Source organism: Haliaeetus albicilla, chromosome Z, assembly GCF_947461875.1.
Source record: "Haliaeetus albicilla chromosome Z, bHalAlb1.1, whole genome shotgun sequence".
Lineage (NCBI taxonomy): Eukaryota > Metazoa > Chordata > Aves > Accipitriformes > Accipitridae > Haliaeetus > Haliaeetus albicilla.
In genome coordinates, this window is record NC_091516.1 from 5145917 (window position 1) to 5168306 (window position 22390).

A 22390-nucleotide genomic window follows, 5' to 3' on the forward strand; every position below is an offset into this window, starting at 1 on the left:
TCAAAATGAAATGGAAACAGACAGTTATTTGAGCTATTGGAACTCTATATTAGCAAACTGCTTCAGAGACACTAATAACAAAAGCCTACTTAGGAGGCAGAGGGTAGGGAAAAAGTCAGGAGGAGAAAATGTTTGTGAATAAGGAAAAAATACATGATATTTTTCAATCATATCTGTATAGGTACTGTAAGATTTGAGGAAATGGAACTGCTTATGCCATATTCTAATGTAATTTCAGGATTGTAATTGTTTATCCTGCAATTCTACAATGATGCACTGAGATGCAGAAAGAATTTCCATTCACATCATATACTTTGCATCTCATTAGCTGAACTCATAAACAAATTTTCTTTGCTATTCCCATCATTATATTTAGTTCTGTTGTCAGGGAATAAAAATAACCATCACTAAAGAGAAAGTATCAGGTGAGAACAAGTAGCTTTACAACATTGTGCATTTAGAAGCTAGCTCTTTAGTGACATGTGCTGTCTTGGAAAAATTCCTTTCCTTTACCCATATCCTTAAATTGAACAAAATTTAAACCACTGTCATTATACAATTTATATTTCAAATTTTCTTTAGATTTTCAACTTGGATAAATTCAGATTTTTAAAACTTTGAGTTGGATTCTTTGAAACTATTTTGATTCTGATAATGAACGCCCTTACTTTAGAATTTCAATATATATTTTTAAAACATTACTTTTTCTGCACTTTCTATTATTGCATATTTTTCCTAGTGTGTCAGTTGTAACTGTGAACCTCCAAAGGGTTCTTAAGCTGGTCCTGAAATAGGTGTCTAAGGCAGAAGGGATGAATCTACTGAATTTGAGGGAGCCTGTTGACTTGATAAGACTGGATACATTTAGAAAGCTTATATTATGAGGTAAGAAATCTATCCAAAGTGTACACTGAAAGTTACATTAAGACATTTCAAATATTATTTTGGTATATTATGAAATATCACTAGTACCCATGCAAAGTGTCTCAATGCAGTAATGCCAAACATGAAAAGTGAAAGGAATTACACTAAAGATGAAAGTTCAGGATTTTGAGACTAAGGCTTAGGAACAAAAATTGTGCAGGTAAATGGCCAAATCCCCACAGCTTTCTCAGCCTTTTAAAGGACTTCTGCATCCCAATTTTTTTCAGATCAGTTGGCTGTTTTCTGATTGCTCATGTCTCCAGGTTGGACAGGCACCAAATTCAGAGACAAAAAAAAGGTCACGGGAAACTCGGCATTTGGAGAGTCTCTGGGAGTAAGTATTTGTGAGTAGTTTAACAAACTGCTTGTGTTGGCCTTCAGTCCCTTCTTGCTGCTCCTTCCCTACCTTTTATGAATACAGGACTGGCACAAACAAAAATTGAAAGTATTTGCACACTAGTAAGTTTACATTGGGACTTTTTTTTTAGTCTTTTCTTGTGCAAATGGAATAGGTAATCAATTGATAAAACTTGATTGCTGCCTGTCATCTAGACAGGTTTAACATCTAGGAGGTATGAAGTTAAATCTCCCGTTTTAAGTGATTCCATACCAAGACAAAGTTTGTGTGGATCCATTTCAAGGCACGTTAGTATAAACTTATGCCAGGTTTCCAACACAAACAGCCACACAATTGTGAATGGCATGAAAATTGTCTCATCAGAGCGGAATGAAAATATATCTTACGTGATTTTTCCCCCAAAATTTATTTTAAATTTCAATGAAATTTAATATATTGTAAACACCAATTTAAACTAAGCAGCACCTCCTACCTCCCCATACTCCTTTCTTTTTCCCCCTCCCAACAAAAAAAAGAAAAAAAAAAAAAAAAAAAGAAGATTCCAGCAAAGTTACAAAATCCTGTTATTGTAGCACTTTGTCAAGGTCATTTTTAAAAACTATCTGTAGTAGTTTTCTGGAGTACATTGCTTTGCAGTAAGTAAACTCACAGATAGATCAGTCTGTGGCAATCACATGCACATTTCAAAAATGTTTAGTAGAAGTTACCTGAAGAAACACAAGAGTTCCTTTTAAACTTAGAATAGAGAAAAACAATAAGCAGATGAGTTTTCAGGGACACATATCCTCACATTCTTGAAAACTTGGCCTTGACTCTCAACTACATTAGCTCATGTAGTTATAGGAAGAGGCCATGTCTTTATTTGCATGGGGGTTTTTTTTGATGGTAAGATCATCACAGCTATAACCACTTCAATATTAAATCCATTTCTTGTAGGCACTGTTACTGAAGTAGTTGTTACCCAGCTACTGGACTGAAGAAAGGACTATAAAGATCATGCAGACAAGGTACTTTGTAGTTCAAAAATGAAGTGGAGGAAAAAATAGACAAGCAGGCAAGTGAAGGTTTGAGGCTGGAATAACTGATAAATCAAAAGGTAAGATCAATTTCAAGCAAGTGGAAGGCACATTACTATTCAAGTTATTATTTTAATGTGGCAATAAAATATTCTTAAGTTTTATATGTTTTAGAAGAGAGGATGGAGATTCTAGTTAAAATAATCCAACTAATAGACCAAGAATGTATTACACTTATTTTCAAAGGTTGAAGTACACTAAAAAGTTTTCCCTGAGAAGATCAAAGTAAAGTGTGTTTGATTTTTATGATATGAGTGAGGGCCCAGAGAGAAGACTTGCTTGTAGGGATGGCAAAACAAAATATATCTTAAAAATGTGAACAAATAAATAGTAAGATTTAAAGGACTGGATGAGTGGCATGAAGAAGGGAGAGATGCTGAAAGTGTGTTTTCAGCTGGGCTCTTGATTATTGGGGAGAGTAAGAGAAGAAAGATTGCTGGTAAAGATGGGGAATTTGGGAGCACAAGGGAAGACAGTTAATGGGAAGTGGATGCTGATAGAGAAAATCTTCCAATCTGATATGTTTTGGTTGTAGGTTCAGGATTAAATCAAATCCTCAGGACTGAATTCTCCCTAGTTCAGAGTCATAGAATAAAACTGTATTTTTCACTTGGCTGTTTTGTGCCTAGAGCTGTACAACACAGGATCACACATGCATTAAATGTAACAAGTTTCCTGATATTGAAGGGATATGAGACATTATCAGTTCCCTTGAATGTTCTGATTTATTTCTGTCATACATTATGAATGGTGGCCTTTGGCTTCTAGAATAACACGTTTATTATTGGTTGTAAGGAAATGCTTTGCAACATATGGTGTTGGTAGGAGACAGATGTCTATTCTGTGGACTCTGCTGACTAAAACTGTTATTAACAAGTTGCCCACTATTACAGGAGATGAATGTGTTCATGTATGAAACAAAACCACGCTCAATATAAGCTAGCAGTGGGAGACCTCATGATGGGGAAAATGAGCAATCTAAAAGGAAGGGAAAAGGTAAATACAGTGGTATCATTCACTGATGCATGATGTATCATTAGAGTGGAAAAGACATCGGTGGACTCTGAAGAAACATCTGTGGGAGAAAGAGTTCCTGAACAAGAAGATGTGAAAGATTTTTATGAGGTCAGGTGCATAAAGAGAACTTGGAAACAAAAACTGAAGGAACTAGCTGAGGCTCTTATAAAAGGACTATGAAGAACATCCATGGAGAAATTAAGAAGGGGGAAGATGGAATGGGTGCCCTAAGTTTGAGACCTCCTAATTAGCTATTTAATTTAAGTGTGGGTTACTAGAAGATTAAAAGTTAGTAAACTTCATTAGACTAAGAGTCAGGAGAAAGGACCATAGATCAAAAGCTAGAAACTGGGAAAGAGGAGAGTTGGAGTAGATAATGGTCTGTTTGTCATTAATCCTGAGTCTGAATGTTCTCATCCATTGAAGGAAATGCAGCAAAAGAAGCATTGGAAGAAGTGTAACAAAGGGAGCAAACTGGGATAAAGTGAATCAGCAAGAAGCAGATAATGGGGTGAAGAGGGTATTTACCATAGGTATTCAAATGCAACATCTTTGGTAAAAAAACCTGATAACTTAAAGTGAATACAGAGTTGTAAAGAAATCTCCGTATTACAGAAAATTGAAGGTTTTATCACAGTGTCACAGTGTCAGTTCATGTTACTTTTCAAGTACAGGAAATTTTGGGATTTTTTTTTTACTTTTTGTAAACTAATGTGCTTTGTCTTGTAATCCTCCAAGATAAAATGGATTTTACACATAAAAAAAAGAAATTATGCCTTTTTCAGAAACACAATTTAATATTATGTAATTCTGGTTGGTTATTTCACATCAACTGCCTTTTAAAACAATCTACTTGTTTCAAAGTAATACATTACAAGTAGCTGTGAAAATACTGAGAATCCAAAGCTTCTCTTTTTCAACTATTGTTAGCAACATAACAATTTCAGTGGTATGTGTCTAACTATTCCCATATGGAAGAGGGAGTAAAATTATAATACGATAGAACATTTCATAGTACTGTCTCACTAACAAAATGCCAGTACTTTTCAGAAGCAAATTTTATATTTTGTGAGGAAGTAACGGCATTTTCAAGCAGCACACACCTGCTGTTGTCTAGTGGCCATAGATAGTAAGCGCGTCTTTAAGCATATCATTCCACATTACCCATTCCGGAGTTTTGAAGTGGTATAAACTCTCACACAAAAGGAAATACTAGGTCTTTGGTTAAGGAAGATATGGAAATAGTTGTCTGGCTTTTTATTTTAGTGATCATTGAGTGAAAATCTTGGTATTTTGGAAAGAGCTTGAAGGTAATTTGGATCTTCAATCCATCGCATGCGTGTCCCACATCATCATTTAAATCTCTTTCCGGTTAAAAGTATAGATGTGAATGTAGTGAGAAAACAATGGGACCAAGCTGTGAGATAGAAAAAAAAAGCCTCCAAAATTCAGAAATATGTAAAAAAGATGTTTTATTTAGAATTCAGATGGGAAACATCTCAGTTTTGTTATACGGATTATTATATTATTATATTGCTATATGATGCCAATCTGTTTGCTATTTAACTATATAACAAACAATTAAATTTTACCTTTGAGACCTTGGCTTTTTTCAAATGTACTTCAACCTTAGGACACCAGATGTAGCGTTAAGGATTTGGAGACACAATTTTGTAAAGTCAGCAGAAGGCACTCAGATGATTCAGCAAGGACAGGCAGAGGTGAATGTAAGTGGAAAAATAATTTACAGTGCTGAAAAAAAGATCAGAAAAGGATCAGAAAAACCAGCACCATACCATGGGGGGGGGGGGGGGGGGCGGAATTCAACAATTTAAAAAATGTGATATCCTGAAAACTACTCATGCCCAACCTCAAAAGACAGGCAAATTATTTTTATTTGCAAGTATACACCATATATTTTTCCTTTCTTTTCCTTTTCTATTGTTTTGAAAGTTACAGTCTACATTACAATGCATTTTTTTATATCACTTGACTGGGCACCTGAGCAAATTTTTGCTGTCCCTTTCATGATTACCTGCACTATGTATTATGTAGGTACCATTTTGCATCACAGCAAAGCTAACCTAACAACTAAATACTGACAAAAGACACTGTCTCAGTTTGCTTCCCCCTCCACAGGTTCTCTTTCCTCATGTTGACCTTAGCTATCATGCAACTAAAGGACTGTCCTGGTTTCAGCTGGGATAGAGTTAACTGTCTTCCTAGTAGCTGGTACAGTGCTATGTTTTGGGTTCAGTATGAGAAGAATGTTGATAACACTGATGTTTTCAGTTGTTGCTCAGTAGTGTTTAGACTATAGTCAAGGATTTTTCAGCTTCTCATGCCCAGCCAGGGCACCTGACCCAAACTGGCCAACAGTGTATTCCATACCATGGGACGTCCCATCTAGTTTAGGAACTGGGAAGGGGGGGCAGGGAATCGCCACTCGGGGACTGGCTGGGTGTCGGTCGGCGGGTGGTGAGCAATTGCCCTGCGCATCATTTGTACATTCCAATCCTTTTATTACTACTGTTGTCATTTTATTAGTGTTATCATTATCATTATTAGTTTCTTCTTTTCTGTTCTATTAAATCGTTCTTATCTCAACCCAGGAGTTTTACTTCTTTTCCTGATTTTCTCCCCCATCCCACTGGGTGGGGGGGGAAGTGAGTGAGCTGCTGCGTGGTGCTTAGTTGCTGGCTGGGGTTAAACCACAACAAGGACAAATGAATTTTGATTGCTGGCCCAATAGAAAACTATTCTTTCTTAAAAAAAAAAAAAAAAAAGTTTCATGTCAGATCAGTCAGCTGAAACAACTCAGCTGATATCCACACAGATACCAGACCTGAGAGAAGGAAAACAGCAGGAGCGTGCAGTCAAAAGCAGGGCGAAAGGGAGTATCCCACTGTGGAAGCAGCTTGTTAAATTAGTGTAAAAAATGTATCTTGGAGGACAAACTGGTTTAGAATAAAATCTGTTCTAGGAAAAAAAAAGGTAGAAGAAGTCATACAGAACAAAATCTATAAGTAGGTAGTTTGACGCTTTAATTTGGGCTAAAACACAGAGAAATCTTTTGGCATAACTGTAGCATTTTGCTTACTTTAGTGGTATGTTTAGGCATTTCTAGGTAGAAACAGAGCTATGAGAATTTATGCTAAAACACCTTCACCATATACCTGCAGGTAGATTTGTATATTTCGGTTTAGTATAGTTCAATTACCAGTCTCGTTTATTACCCACCAAGATGTGAAACCACAAGGTGAGGTTAAAGTATCATCAAGGGTATCTTCATCACTTCAATATCATTGCCTTAAAAAGCACTGACCAGGAGAAGTAGATGACCTCATTTCAGAATTATTACAGTACAGAGAACTCAGTTTCAACATTATAATTCATTTTCCTACAGAATATTTCAAATTTATGATCAGTTTCCTGACATATAATAGCTAATCGTTAAGGATAGCCACTTTAACATAATATGAATAAGCATTTCTCCATAGGTAATACAACAGTTCCTGCATTAGCATTATTGACTAAGGTGCATTTAACTTCTTCACTAATACTTAATGGAAGGTTAATGTATAAGTCAGAAGATTAAATGGCTTTTACTTAAAACAAGTATATTGATTAAAATAACTTAGTGTGGTTTTTAAAGATGATGATATAAAAGTAGTCACACTTTTTAATATTTTATTGAATATTATGAGCAAAATGTGGGCTTAACTGACCAAAATTACTGGAAGTTATTGTACTAATTGTACTTTGAGCTAATTACTGCTCATAGTTAACAAATGAATATTTTATACTGAAAGGTAACAAATCATTCCTGCTAAATTCACCACTCAAAATTAGCTTCATTCCATCAGTCTAGGAATTGCCCTGCTACTGTGAGTAAAGTCCTTCACATGCCACCTTCTCTTTCTTATGCATGGCACTACTGAAGAACAGAGTAACTTTCCAGATACAGATCACCTGTTCATTGCCAATAAAGTGTAATTCTATTTCCTTTTTCTGTGTCAAAATTGTTATTCAAATATATGTGTTAAATCTTATACACTTAGTATCTCAAATTCTAGCCTATAGCCACAAAGCTGGGGCTAGGCAAATTGTCTTGTAGATGTTTTTGATTTAAGTTCAGGATTCTGCATGTGTACAAATCTTAGGATCTGATCTCACGGTTGCATGAAATAAGATGCTTGGGGCCATTCTTTTGCTTTAGTTTCAGCTCAGTTAAAAGCTTGCACTGAGAATTTTTCATGTAATGCTACACAGGGCTTCTCCTGGGGGCTTTTGCTCCATACTCTCCTGAGCCTTTTCAATAGTGTGGAATTGTTTTCATCAAAGGAAAAAGAATAGTTTGGGATGAAAATACTACAACAATTCTAAAGTATGCAGGTAGGCAAGCACTTTGGGTATTAATGGCAGTGTATTAAGTTCCCTGATGTCATTGCTGATTATTGTGTGCTGCTGAGGTACAAATATTAGGCTGAAAAAAGATGAGCCTGGTAAAGAATAGTTTGATTATGCCAGCTTTGGTGAACCAGAACAGCTCTAATCTTAGGTGGGCACTGAGCATGGACCGGTTGTGTTTGACTGCTACTGCAGTTCTGTTTGTTTGCAGAGAGGCACTGCACCTGCAAGCCATCTCTGTTTACATCTTTTAGAAACATGGCTGATCTTTCATGGCTTTTGCTTGAACTAGGTTTTCAAACCAACCTAGATAACAGTAATAAGGACACACACTTTAACAAAAACCACTAATCATACTAATCATAATTGTGTCCTTCAAACACTCCTTTGCTCACTGAGAAAAAAATTAAGATCGGCTGTAACATCTCATGGCTCTAATAAAAGTTTTTATTTCTCTTCCTTTTAAAATTTCATGCATGCTTCTTTAAATGCAGTACATATTTACTAAAACTCAAGAATATGGAATAATTTCTGTAGCAGAAAATAGCTAAGATGAGCTTTCTTCATGCTAGAAAAGGGATGACCACAGAGAGATAAGATAGCCCAAAAAATTATGAGTGATGCTAGGAAGACAGTTAAGAATGAGGCTGCTCATTGTACCTCCCCAGGCAAGAATTAGCAAGTATCAAATACAGGCATCAAATGCAACTATGACAGTATACGTTCAAAGAAAGGAAATACTTCATGCAACATAGTTGAGCTGTAAAACACCTTGCAAAAGAAGGCTGCAGGTGCTATCAATGTACATGGATTGAAAAATTGACTGGACAAATCCAAGGAAAAAAATCCATTATGAGATATTAAATTCAAAACTCTGCTTCTGGATCAGAAAGTCCCAAGCAGGAGTCTGGATGAGCATTTTGGAGAAACGCCCTTGTATTTGGTAAAGTCAGTCCAAAACTGCTACAACTGAGCAATTTTAAACAGAAGGCTGAAATGAGAGTTAGGAGCAATTAGTATCATATCTCTGCATAGTCATAGACACATGAGAAAAATCTGGAAAAATAATTGTCTCAAAGTTGCCCTTGTCTTTCTGTTTCTCTTCCAGACTCAAGTGCATTTTCCTCTCTTTCTGTAATATCTCAGGAAAAAACCTTCACTGACAGTCTACTTATTCCAAAACCCTTCCACATCACAGTCCTTGAATCTGACATTATTTCAGCCCTGAGCTGGACACCCCCAGAGTTGTGCCAGTCATTTTCAATTCCTGTTTTAAAGTCTCTGTGGGGTTGAGCAGGTAGCATCCTCACTGCAGCAATGGGGTCAGGACTTTCTGGGTTTAATTGTTATTACATTCTTTATCCATTAAACCTTGAACTAGCAAAAGGTGATGCTACTCCATATGAAAACAAGTCTAAAGAAAGTTTCTATAAAAAGGGCTGAAAGTACAAATAAATGTCTGATTGAGTGATTGTGAACTGATTCAGTTTAAATTAAATTATAGTAGGTTTGTAATGAGAACTTGGGTTTCAAAAGGGCAAGCCGTAATAAAACGAGGGAACTCATTACTAAAGTCATGGGCTACACTGAGCTCTGAGGTCTGAATGTGGAGAGGATAAGTATTTTAAAGAGATCTATCAAGTCAGTGGTAGTGCCATAAGATTACAGGATAGAAAATGTAAGACTTGGTATAAAGGAGCAGGAGTAGAAGAGAAGGGTGAGAGGAAATTAGTCTGATCTCAATAGTATGCTAGGCTTTAGCTTTTAAAGAGTTGAAAAAAAGTCATTGAGATAAAATAGAAAATGCAACACAGGTTTGCTAAAGGCAGATCATGCTGGACTAATCTGATATCCTTTTCTGATAATGATTTTTTTCTACACAAGGGAAATATAAACTAGAATTACTAAAGTATTTGATATGGTGCCACATAGGAAATTACTACTTTAGCCAGAGAATACAGGGATTAAGACAAGAATTGTAAAGTGGATAAGGAAATGTAGATGACAACAAAAGCTTACAGAAGAGGAACTATTGGGTTCTATGGATGTTATTTGGGAAGATCAAGGATAAATCTTGGGACTGATCTGTTTATTTCTGTTAATGACATTAAAAAAAAAGGGGGGGGGAGAATGTTTCAAAAAGGAGCATGAGTAGAACTTATTGATCAACAAAACTGAGTTATCAAAGCAAAAGGTGTATGTAGATATCACCTGGGAATAACCAAGTGATCATGAGAGACTAAAATATTGGAAATGGGATGAAATTTTGCAAAATGGAAGTTTATTGATTTTGAGATTAGTAACAAACTCCTGTTGTATGCAAGGATAACATCAGCTGAAAAGAAGAGAGTTATAGACCTGGAGATTTTGGTCATTCATAGGACGACTGGGCTATTAAGATGATTGGAAGGAGTTAGACTGCTATCAAGAGACTAAATTAGTATTTTCTTTACTCCTTACCACCAAGGAGAAAAAAACCATGCAGGAATTTACTACTCAGAAGAAATTATAATTTCTTTCAATATAAGTGAACTCTTCAGTGTTAAAAGGTTTAAACAATAGAAAAAAACCCCACATTTATGATAGATCTTAAAACAACTGTGAAGAGACAATGTCTGTTGTGAGAGGCAACGGGACTTGGTGATCCAGAAATTCTTCCTGTGTTTACACACTAGAAGCAAGAACACAAGCAGTCTGGTAGGGTAAAAAGTCTCTACACAGGCAGATAAAAACTAAAATATTTTTTACTATATGATGCTTTGGGTCCAAAGAACTTTCGTTTTTGGAATTAAACCAACACTGACTGGACTGATAAAATAAGTATTGAGCACAGATTTTAAAGAAAGGTTATGGTCCTATATCTCCTTTACATAAGAAAGTTAATATGCTTTTTATCAGGTAATGTTAAAGGGCCATAATTTTCAAAGAGAGAGTAAGCAATGTGAATTAGTAGTAACAATGCATTTGAAAGGTCTGCTGTAGCCCCTGGGGTTAGAAACAGGGTGAATTGTTTGGGGCCAATATAGGGTGTCTTCCACAACTGAGAAGGAAAAAATCAAGAGAGGAATTTGGTGCTCCAGTGAACTGAACATCTTCCTCCATCTGCTCCAAACATAACTTTATTCTAAGCTAAAGCAAATGTGAGAAAGAAATGGAGACAGGGGTTTTTGTTTTGTTTTGTTTTAGGCACTGCTTTCCCATGATGAAGTAAAGACATGGGCCTGACTCTGGCTGGCACAGGCTTCTTTAGAAAAAGTTACAGCTGCCCTGTGCATTAGTCCACCCCAGAGCATGTGGACGAGGGTGCAAAACCAGTCTGCGTGCTTTGTGCCCCTGCTTGTGTACGACCAGGCAGCATTTGTGAAAGCAGTGAAATTACCGGAGCTGCCAGACTGACTGAGCTGCCCTGAATCCCTCTGGGACTACTTGAGGGTGACCTGAGCTGCTGAACTGTCTTTGACTGTAGTTAGAGCAGTTATAAACAATAATTATTAATACTTTCCTAATGACAACCTAATCACTTGAAATATTCCTGAAGTGTTCAAGTTCCTTTAGCTTACAGTAGATTATAACTAAATGATAAATTTTACAAATCTGTTGAAATGTCTTTTTCAGTTAAGGGTGCCTGAAAATATAAAATCTGAATATGAAGACTTTCTTAAATCTGACTAGTATTAATTTACAGATAAGAAAACCAGTTTGAGTCTGTCATAAGGCCAGCTGCTGTAATTTCAGAGTGCTTAATGTTTTTGCACTTCAATTTTTTATACAGTACAAGAGTTGCCTGGTTTAGAAGAAAGCCTGGATCCCACCTGAGAGGACATTCTTAGCACCATGTGTGCATGGGAAGCACTCATTGCTTCATGCTCCAGTCTTCACAGGAGTTATCTAGATTTTAAAGGACTTACATCAAAGTTTATTAGCCAGAATGTAAGCTGGTATCCTGGGTAAAGCAGTATAATACCTTGTATCACATAAGACTCAGTCTCAAAGTATGAAAATAAATGTACTTAAAATAGTGTGATTTGGATTTTTATACCAAATGCATTTTATGAACTTAAATGGATGAATGTTATGAATTTAATTTTATTGATTTAATTTTATGAAATTTTATGCATTTAAAACTAATTAAGTTATAGAGGTCTGAAGACCTCTTTCTAGCTACTCAGAAGTTCCACAGCTCTGTTTCCAAATGGCATTTGAAAGAGAACATCACTTTTTGTGCTGGAATGTCTGTTACTTTTTAAGGTCTCACCATCACCTTAGTGACAAAATTGCAGTGAAACTCAAATTCTTCCTAACTTCAGTGCATGCAGATAATGACCCACTTCCCCTTTAAATGGGTAATGTTTGAAGTCCCAATATTTATACATGGAAGCAAATCTTCGGGAAAGCCCATGCTGCACACTGTATCTGAAGTAAAGGACCACTCTCTTTGCTGAGCATTCCTGGAAGTCCAGCTAGAAGACTTTCAATGTCATATGGCTTTGAAAAATCTGACAGCAGTTCAGGGTGCTGGACAGTGAAAATTCAGGTTTTGCTCATTTGTAAACCCAATCGTCATTACATCTAACATAAGAATCTGTATATGTCCTTGAGTAGACAGGTAGCTGTTCTAAAGCAAGTATAGAAAAGAGTTGCTGTGTGCACAGAGGCAGCGCATGTGGCGTCCAAAAGTACACACAAGTGTCTCACTTCTCAGTGCCTGGCCCCAATGATGAAAGTACAAATATCAAAGCTGGACTTTCATACTTGTTATGCAGGTCATGAGAAGAGAATAACAGTTAAAAACTGTAATTTCATAAAAGTTAACATGGAAAGGGAGCAGGTTTTGTGTTAGAAAAGTACCAACCAAAGGGAGTTCCTAAAACACATTCCTCTCAATAGCTTAGGTATCTAAAGTTAGGGATGCAGATACGCACTTTCATTTTCCTAGTACAGTTACCATCCAACATCAACTATCATAGCTCATTTGTTAATACACTTATTTGCTCACAGAGTGGTGATTTACATTCAAATTTCTCAGCCCAATTAGTACCAAATCTCTTTTGTCTTCCACGAACAGGCAGTGTAGGGTAGGAGGGCACAACTGTAACTCTCCACCTCTTCCTGCTGTTGTCATGCAGCTGAAAAAGGGTTATGAAACAATTAGATGGCCAAAAAATAGCAGGAGGAAAAAAAAATAGTTGAACTGCAAGTACATTTGGTCAAGAGGAGACATTTAACTTCCTGTAGAATTATTTCATTATTTTAAAGACTAAAACCTTTAAGAATGAAGAAAGAACACAGCCCAGTGCTTTATTTGCAGGTTTGGATCTACCTGCTGCATTCAGCCCCCCACTCCTAAACCTGTTTATGCAAAGGCTTTGGTTTGTTATGGCAAGCGATGAAGACTGCTGAGGTGGCAGGAATGAGACTGAGAAACTGCCTGTAAAGTTGGGGGGTTAACCCTGAAGTAACCCCTCTGTTGAGCCTTTCTGTTAAAATAACAGAAACACATCAAACACATCTTAAAAATAAATGGTTTTAATTGCACTCTGAGTGTATTGACTGGATCAGACTAATCAGGGCATGTAGTGCTTTCTATTTTTAGTTCTGGTTAGTTTAAATAAGAAATAGATGTACAAACTGGCACCGTTCTGTGCATGCCAAAGCAGAACTGAAAACATTGCAAGAAACACTGAAGAGGGTTTTAATATTTATCAGGAAGGTTGTTAATGAGTTTCTAAGAGGGGAAGATGAACTGTAATTTTTTTGTAATATTAGAAGACAAAGGAGAAAACTTCCTCATATCCTGGTTTTAGATACAGGTAATTATAACTTACCTACATTCTTTTTTCTTTTTGTCCCTAGATACACACTTTCAGGCCGCTAAATCAACCTTTCCTTTATAAAATGAGAAGTTTTTTGTACGAATGTGCACCTGTTAGAGCTAGTTTTCTATGGGAAAGAAATATCAAGCTGTTACCAAAACCAGAAAATCATGCTTAAGTAGAAAAAGTTTGTTTACACAGACCTCAGGAAATACTGGAATAATAATAAAAAAATTTATCCATTTCAGAATGACTAGTAGTAAGCAATAAAGATATCAGTAAAATAAGTAGTGAAAGACTTCAAATACAAGAAAATGCAGTTATGTTTGCAATTTTGAAAATTTTCAGGAAAAAATAAAGATCCTCAGGTTTTAGACAGTTAATCGATGCAAAAATCCCTTGTACTGATAATGTAAACACAATCATAATGGCTATAATGATCATCAACTTAACTCTAATGATCAAGAGAAATTTTAAATTTCACCTTCTCCTCAGGTAAACCTGCTTGGACAAAGATGTAGAGTCCTATGTACTTAGTATATAGCACAAAAGGAGCCTGATCAAGCTTGAATGAGTGTTTCATTGACTTGAATAGGAGCAAGATTGCTCCATCAATCTAGATTTTCTTTCTTCTCCTTCTTCTTTTGTTTCAGATTGGTAACTCTGACTTGAGCTGTCAGTCAAAAACCTTGCTAGATGAAACTCAATGCCACATTCGTATTTTCAATGACATTAAGGATTTATATTATACATATATTTATGTTTCACTTCCAGTTTAACAGCAATAGACCTTTAGCACCTGAGTGCTGAAAAAAACTGATTGCTTCCTGATATTAGCAGTCCAACTTTGGCTTACATCTTTTACATAGAGAATGAGTGGTTTTTAAAGTTATATAAATTCAGCTTTTGTCCTTACTATATTCTGTGAATGGCTTACAAAGCTTTGATTACATGGCTAATTCAGGGAAAAATTAGTACTGCTTACCCATTCTTTTGACTTGCTGCTTTAACTGTTCTTGATTATGATAATTAGCTCTAATCAGCTATGATCTTTTAGGTGCTTTTCACAATACTTTTAGCCACCAAGAAAAATAAGAGCTTGGTTTAGACAAAAGTTCAACTCTGAAGGCTTTAACTGAACAATCTCAGTGAGATATCTTTGTTTTGGATTCCATTCAATTTAATCCTGATTTAGAATTTAAAAGCATCTCCATATTATTGATTCTGGACTGCCTAGAATTATGTAAAATCCTTCAAGTCAGTACAGATTCATTGCATTAAGCATTATGCTCTGAATATTTCATTGTATTTGAGAAAAAACTTGTTGTCAATCTACCATTTTTCTTCTTTCTGAACTGTGCTCCTTGTGAGGTGAATTGATCTCTGCATGATCAGTAGTAACTAAACCCAGGGACAGTCTGTACTAGTATGTTTTCTAATAAATTAGATATCTATAAGGTAGGCTGAGTTAACGCATTGTTCTCCATTTATTTCTCTCAAAATATTTTGTATAGGAAGTGATGTAACATTTTTCAGTCTAACTGGTAAATACGTTCATTTAAAGCTCTCCAAGCAATAACATGTCTAATTAGAAAAGTACTAAATGATTATTTAAACTATTGACTACTGCAATATTGCAGTAGTCTGCAAGTTCAACCCTTCCAGCCTACATAATGACCTTATGAGTTATCAGGCTGAACACAGGGCTGAAGATGTGCCATTTTGCAGCTTGAGGTTCACAAGTGGTATAAGCATATCTAACAATTTTTTTTCTGTCTTTAAAATCCATGTTTGTACAAATTGCTTTCAGCGCAAACTGTCTTTGGTTTTCTGAAGAAATACAGAACTGTATAGAATGGTATTTCACATACTTTCCTTGCACAACATACAGGATATTTACTGTGGTTTTTAAAATTTGCATTGAATGCACTAGGTATTATTGGTCTTGGCTTTTGAATACAGTGGTCTTCTAAGCTGTTCCCTTAAGCAGTATCAGTATGTCCAAAACCTTACAGGGAATGTAATTTTAGCCTTGCTTTCATTGACATCTCTCGCCTTTCTTTTGTTCACTTCAGACTTCAGATTCATCTGTGCTCTCATTTTGAAATTCTCACTGTGGCATTTAATGTGATCACTGACTCTTTCCCACCATTCTGCTCCTTTTATTCTCATTCAGTCTTTTAGAACTGTTATATTATGCTCTAAATTACAATTTATAATTACAATACTTTTTTTTAAGCTTCTAACTATGCTTCCTTCTTCTTTTTTCCCTTTTGATATTCTCCAGCTCTTAAAATTACTTCCCAATATATTTGTTTTTCCTTTTTATTGAACACCAGATCTATTGAATTGAGCTTTCTTTCTTTTTTTCCAAGCATGTTATTTTATTCTCACTCAAGATAATGAGGAATTTACATATTTCTTTTTGTAACTAATTAAGACATTTATTTCTTTTATTGATACATTGTTTTCATTGTATTGGGCAATAATTTGAATGAAATTATATATGTGCAGCTAAAATTCATCATGATAGTGAAGGAAGAGTATAAAAATGAGGATTAGGTCAATTACCTCTTCTCACTGTTAAGCTTTGCAAAGGTGGGAGGAGCTTGACACACTATAAAACACTTTGTACAGCTTTCATGGTTTGGGTACGATCCTTTGAATACTCTGTCTTTCCTCTCCTATTTGACAGGGACTGTGTGCTTTGTCTAGGTCTTCAATTTTGCACCCTTTTCTGAGTTTCAGAAGGAAGGCTGGAGGAACTTCAATATCATTTCAGTCTATCTTAACATCAAAATACAATTGTTAAAACTTTATTCTGAGAAACAGAGGATGGGAAGCTGTAGATCCTGCAGGAAGCTGAGGAAGTCGCTTGAAGGTCACTGCTTCCAGGATTAATATTTTCACTTAATTAGATTATTATATGCATTATATGCATTCTCCCATTTGTGTAGTGGTGCACTAAAGGAAATTTTTAGCTATTGGTAGTATTGCTACCACAAGGTTTGTCTAGTTATTAGTCCAGCAAGTAGTTAGTAGTTATTAGTCCAACACTTCCTAAAGGTCTTCCCTCAAACTTTTGTGGAAATTGCTCTCACATGCTTCTGTTACTCCATTTTCTTATTCTTATGCTTCAAGAAAACACCCTGCAAGTTCAGAGTCAGCAGAATGATACAGCAGGGAGTAACCTACCAGATTACTGAGGGTCACACACTGATACCTGTGCTACATCCCTGAAAATATATAGCATCAGGGTATGTTAATTTTATAACTGACTCATGCTATACCTACCCAGTTATGTCTGTATTAATAAATAAAGCAGTCCCATTCTTCAGCCTCAGGCTGAATGGTATGGCATAGATCACATCTGTATACAGAAATAATCCTCTAGCTGGGTATGCCATGCTAAATTGGATGCCAACTATTATCTCCCTTTAGTTTGTTCATGTGGATACATGCGTTGCAAAACTTGGGCAAGTAGAGAGACTAAGAGAGCCAAGTTGGAATGCAACTGAGTTTCAGGGAAGTAGGAGGCCCAAAGACTTTTCCCAGGAAGGATCAGTAATGAGAAGATTCTGAAAATAAACATCTGAAGAGAAGTAGAAACTACAAACACCCTCCACTGAGATTGCCTCCTGCCTTCTGTTGTGACACTTTTTAATGTGTGTATAAACTGGTTATGTGGCTTACAATTTCCATCCCAGCAGCTGGGACTTCAGAAAATATATTGCAGAGAAAGCAGAGCCTGGGATCAGAGGTACCAACTTTTCCCTAAAAAACAGTTCTCTTACTAAATTAGGAAGAAATTGTCAAGAAAGACACACAAGACTGTTCTGGCTCTATATAATTGCTGGATCATTCTCACTGTGCAACAATTTACTGGGAGGAGTTTAGACAGACTTTACAGCCAAATTATGCTGGACCAACGTGTAGCAGTTGTATTTGATGATTTACTTAAAACATTTCCTATTGCTTTCATGCACTAACTTTGCAACTGTATCAACAAAAAGCTAAGATCTCATCTTTACTAATCCATGCTATTGTTCCCAAACACATAAAAATGTGCCTCTCTCTTAGTATTTATTGCAGGAATTGTAGTTATATTACTGAAGGATAGCTTTTAGATTGTTAATACTATACTCACTTTTCTCTAGTTGTCTCCGGCTGTCTGTTGCTGTTACCAAATATGAGTAGTTGATAACTTGGTAGCTATTTCCATTCCTTTATGCTCCACAGTCCATGCAGTATAAATCTCAATATTTGTAGACAGCCAGCTCATCTAACTATAATTCTAAGCAAATATTTTGAAAGATAAATCCATAATTTCTTAGCTGTTCATGTGTACTTCATCATTAAAAGGAGATCCAAGAGTTATCAATCCCAGCCATTTTGGTTGGCACCCCCCTGGAGGGTAATTGAGACTGGCAGATGAGTGCCTCTGCCCACACGAGTCACCAAAAGCTATGACTTTGACTGCCTCTTTCCACCTCTGGTCCTAACCCAGTTCATTGAGTGGTCCACCTGGATTTCCCCCAGGAGAATGTTTGCCCTTCTTGATGCTACATCCCTGAACCTGTTTTACAAGTGACCAGGTGTTCATGGATGTGGAGCCTTGCTCTTGCTGCTAGAAGTAGCATCCTCCTCGAGAGCTCCCGCTTTGCCTCACTCATGCCTTCTTTTTTTGTCCTTGGGACAGGGCTTAGGCTGTGGTCTCTGCAGCATCCCTCCTGTTGACCTCATGTTTGTTACCTCTGATTACTTCTGGGTACACTGAAGCCTGTTCCCTTCTTATTGCAGTTCCTCAATTGCACTGCCATAACTACCAGTGCTTGCCTGTCGCAGGGGAGGGCTGTTGCCATCACTCCTGGCCCTGGCCCAAGGCATTCCCTGTACACCATGGCCTGCACAAAAGCGTCCACCTTCAGGGGCTGAACAGTATCAGAAATGGCTGCACGAGCCAGGATAGGACATGCCACAAGACCTGATCTCCACTTCACATTGGGGTGTCTCCCTTCCACTAGCAACACCTCTGGGACCACTATGAACCCCTACATAGTAGCTACAGTTTTAGCTGCCTTGCTTATTCTTGCACACCCTTCTGGAATTGCCCCTGATTGTGGTGTTCCTTAACTACTAGACAAAAAGGAAGCCTGAAGTCAGCCTGCTCCACCCTTTTGTGAAGCTTCCCACCTTGCAAGTAACCTCACACCCTGTCTTGTGATCTTCCCATCACAGCTCATTTGCCTTGATTTGCTGAGTATGCTGTGCAGTGCTTTCTCTCACTCCACAGCCCCAAAGAGTGACACAAGGAAGGGAGCAAAGGATATTGAGCAGTCACCATGAAGCCTGGCAGGCAATGGGATGCTTTAATGGTGAAAATAGGTTAAGAGAAAAATCAGTGAGGAAGGAGATTTTAAGTAAGATCTGAAGCCTGAGAAATGCTGACCAGGGCAGATTATGTGAAGCAAAGGAGATTGGAGTGAAGAGGCAGTGTTAAAATAGAGAAGAAACTGGAGGAGGCATCTTTTGGAGCAGGAGAAGCAGAAGGTGCAATGAAAGAGGAAATGGACAGGAAAAAAATATATCTGTGCCCACTACAGATTGCTCTTTCAGAGCTTGAAATCAAGTCAACATGCTTGAACGTAATCTGTAGTCAGCTCTCTGGAAATAGAAATCTGCCTGAGAAAATAATTCTTTAGGCCTTAGCTTAGCATTTGTACAATGGAAATAATAGCCTTTCACCTGACAAATTAAGCCAGTAAAGTTTGTGATGCACTTAAACTGATGACTGTTGGAGAAAGACTGTTAGTAGGTCTGTTTTCAATACAGGGGATGAATTGTGCACAGGAAAAGCACAAGATATCACATACAACACTGATAAGAAATTAAAATTTCCATCTTTTGTATGAATAGAGAACCGGTTCATGGAAGAAAAAAAGCATGGTCTGAGCTCACCAGCTGAAAACTGTATCCTAATGCAGATCCACAAAGCTGAACCAAGGGAAGATAATATAAACTTTATTTTTTGAATGGTTAATCATACAATCATAGAATCATAGGAGGGACACCTTGCACCAGACCAGGTTGCTCAAAGCCCCATCCAGCCTGGCCTTGAACACTTCCAGGGATGGGGCACAAACAACCCTCTGGGCAACATGTTCCAGAGTCTCACCACCCTCACAGTGAAGAACTTCTTCCTTACATCTAATCTAAATCCAAAAGCCTTTACCCCTTGTGCTATCACTACGTGCCCTTGTAAAAAGTCCCTCTCTGGCTTTCTTGTAGGCCGCCTTTAGGCACTGGAAGGCTGCTGTAACGTCTCCCCAGAGCCTTCTCTCCTCCAGGCTGAACAACCCTAACTCTCTCAGCCTGTCTTCATAGGAGAGGTCCTCCATCCCTCTGATCATCTTTGTGGCCCTCCTCTGGACTCGCTCCAACAGGTCCATGTCCTTATGTTGGGGGCCCCAGAACTGAATGCAGTACTGCAGGTGGGGTGTCACGAGAGCAGAACAGAGGGGGAGAGTCACATCCCTCAACCTGCTGGCCATGTTTCTTTTGATGCAGCCCAGGATATGGTTGGCTTTTTGGGCTGTAAAAGCACATTGACGGATCATGTTGAGGTTCTCATCAACCAACACCCCCAGGTCCTTCTTCGCAGGGCTGCTCTCAATCCACTCATCACCCAGCCTGTATTTGTGTTATATATGGTATTATGCATATCCATATATGATGGAAAGTGGCTTAGCCACTTCATCCATCAATTCCTTCAGGACCTGTGGATGCATCTCATCAGGTCCCAGGGACTAGTGCACCTTCAGGTTCCTTAGATGATCTCAAACCTGATCTTCTCCTACAGTGGGTGGTTCTTCATTCTGCCAGTCCCCGACAAGTTGCCTTTTGCGACTCAGGTGGTGTGGCTGGAGCACTTGCTCGTGAAGACTGAGGTAAAAAAGTCGTTGCGTACCTCAGCCTTCTCCATGTCCTGGGTAACCAGGTCTCCCATTTTCTTCTGGAGAGGGCCCATGTTTTAATAACATCCTGCTAGCAGATACCTTTCATACATAATAAAAACATATCATCAAAGAACTAGTGTATTTTTCTGAAAGCTGCTACTCTCTAGTATTCTGCATGAGTTAATCACTGTCTAAATCCATTTCTCATCCTTCTCAACAGCAAAATACCTATTACAGGTGTATAAATTAAACATGTCCCTCTCCGTTTCCCTTCAGTTTGTCATACTGCTTTTAGTTTCCACATTCTCCGATTTTCTTTCAGCCTTTTGCACAGTTATGCTATCTGTTATCTGGACTTGTCATGTCTCTGATGGCATGGCAAAGTGAAACAGTACAGTCATCAGAATCTAACTTGTGTTTACTACTTTCTATCAGCAATTTCAGCTCCTGTTTCAATCTCTCCATCTTTTTGTGAAGAAGAGAAATCTGCTTGCAGCTTAACTACAGGCCTCCTGTTCTTGGTTCATAAATCTAAATGTCACTGGGTTGCTTGGTCCCTTTATTATCTTACTTTAATCCTGGTTGATGGTTCTTGACTTGTTGGAACCTGTTAGCGTCAAACCACTCCATGACATCTCTCCTTGTGACATTCCTCAGGAATTCTGCCTTTATTCCTTCCTGGCTTTTCCCTCCTGTGAAGGTGGTTCAGTTGCAACTCTAGATAATAAACATTCACATGCTTGCAGTTTTTTTGGTTTGGTTCTTTCAGAGGAAAAGGGTCTTGCACTATTGGTGATTCTTATCAGTCTTACTGTACTTAAAATTACAGAGAGATTTAAGGAAAACTCACCAGATTTTCTTTCCAGCTGGAAATATACAACATATACTTCACAGTTCTGCACTAGCCTGGTTATGGAAGATTCATGCTATGATAATGCCCTTCTTTTTACCCCATTAAAAGCTTCAATGTTTTTTCTAGATAACATGCTTTTAATTTACACAGAGCTTTTCAGTCTCTGCCCCTCTTCTGTTTTTATGTCTGTATAATGTGACTAGAGCATACACAATATGATACAATCAATAATGATATTACACTACTGGTATGTTGGGGGCTGGGTTCAGCTTTATGTTTAAACTCTGATGTTAGTTGATGAAAATAGTTCAGGAAACAAAAGCTAATGCATTTTTATCATGTTAGCTTGCATAGACTTTATACAATTTGTTTAAAACATGCATTTAACATATTGAAAAGCGATAGTAAATCCAGTTTTTAAACTTAATTCTGAAATCCATGTTATACATGAATAATTACTGTTTAACAAAACTGTAGGTGCTAGGATAAATGGAAACCAATCCTTCATTCCAAACAGCAGAAGAGACCTAACAGATAATACAAAGAGATACTGTATGAGACTACATCCACTGAACATCCACTTAATTTGCAAGAGTTCAAAGGACATTCAATCCCAACAGAATGACATCAAAAAGGATTGTAAAAATATCTTGTCAAGCAGCATTGTTGTGCTGTCTAGCTTTTTAATCGTAGCATAATGTTAATGCTATTAGAGTTTCTATAAAGACACACAGAGGTCAAGGATGCACAAGGGAAAAAAAAGAAAAGGGGAAAAGAAGAAAAGATTGTATGTGCTAATTACATTTTCTGGAGCTAAGCATGATGGTGTGACCTATATTGATGCATTTTGGCCTGACGATATTATTTTAAAACTATTCTTTCAATATTAACTGGTTCTAGAGTAGAGTATAAAGTCTGTTATAGAAGATCAAGGGAAAATATGGGATCCTTACACTGGTGCAAACTGTTCCCTCCCCAGTTCC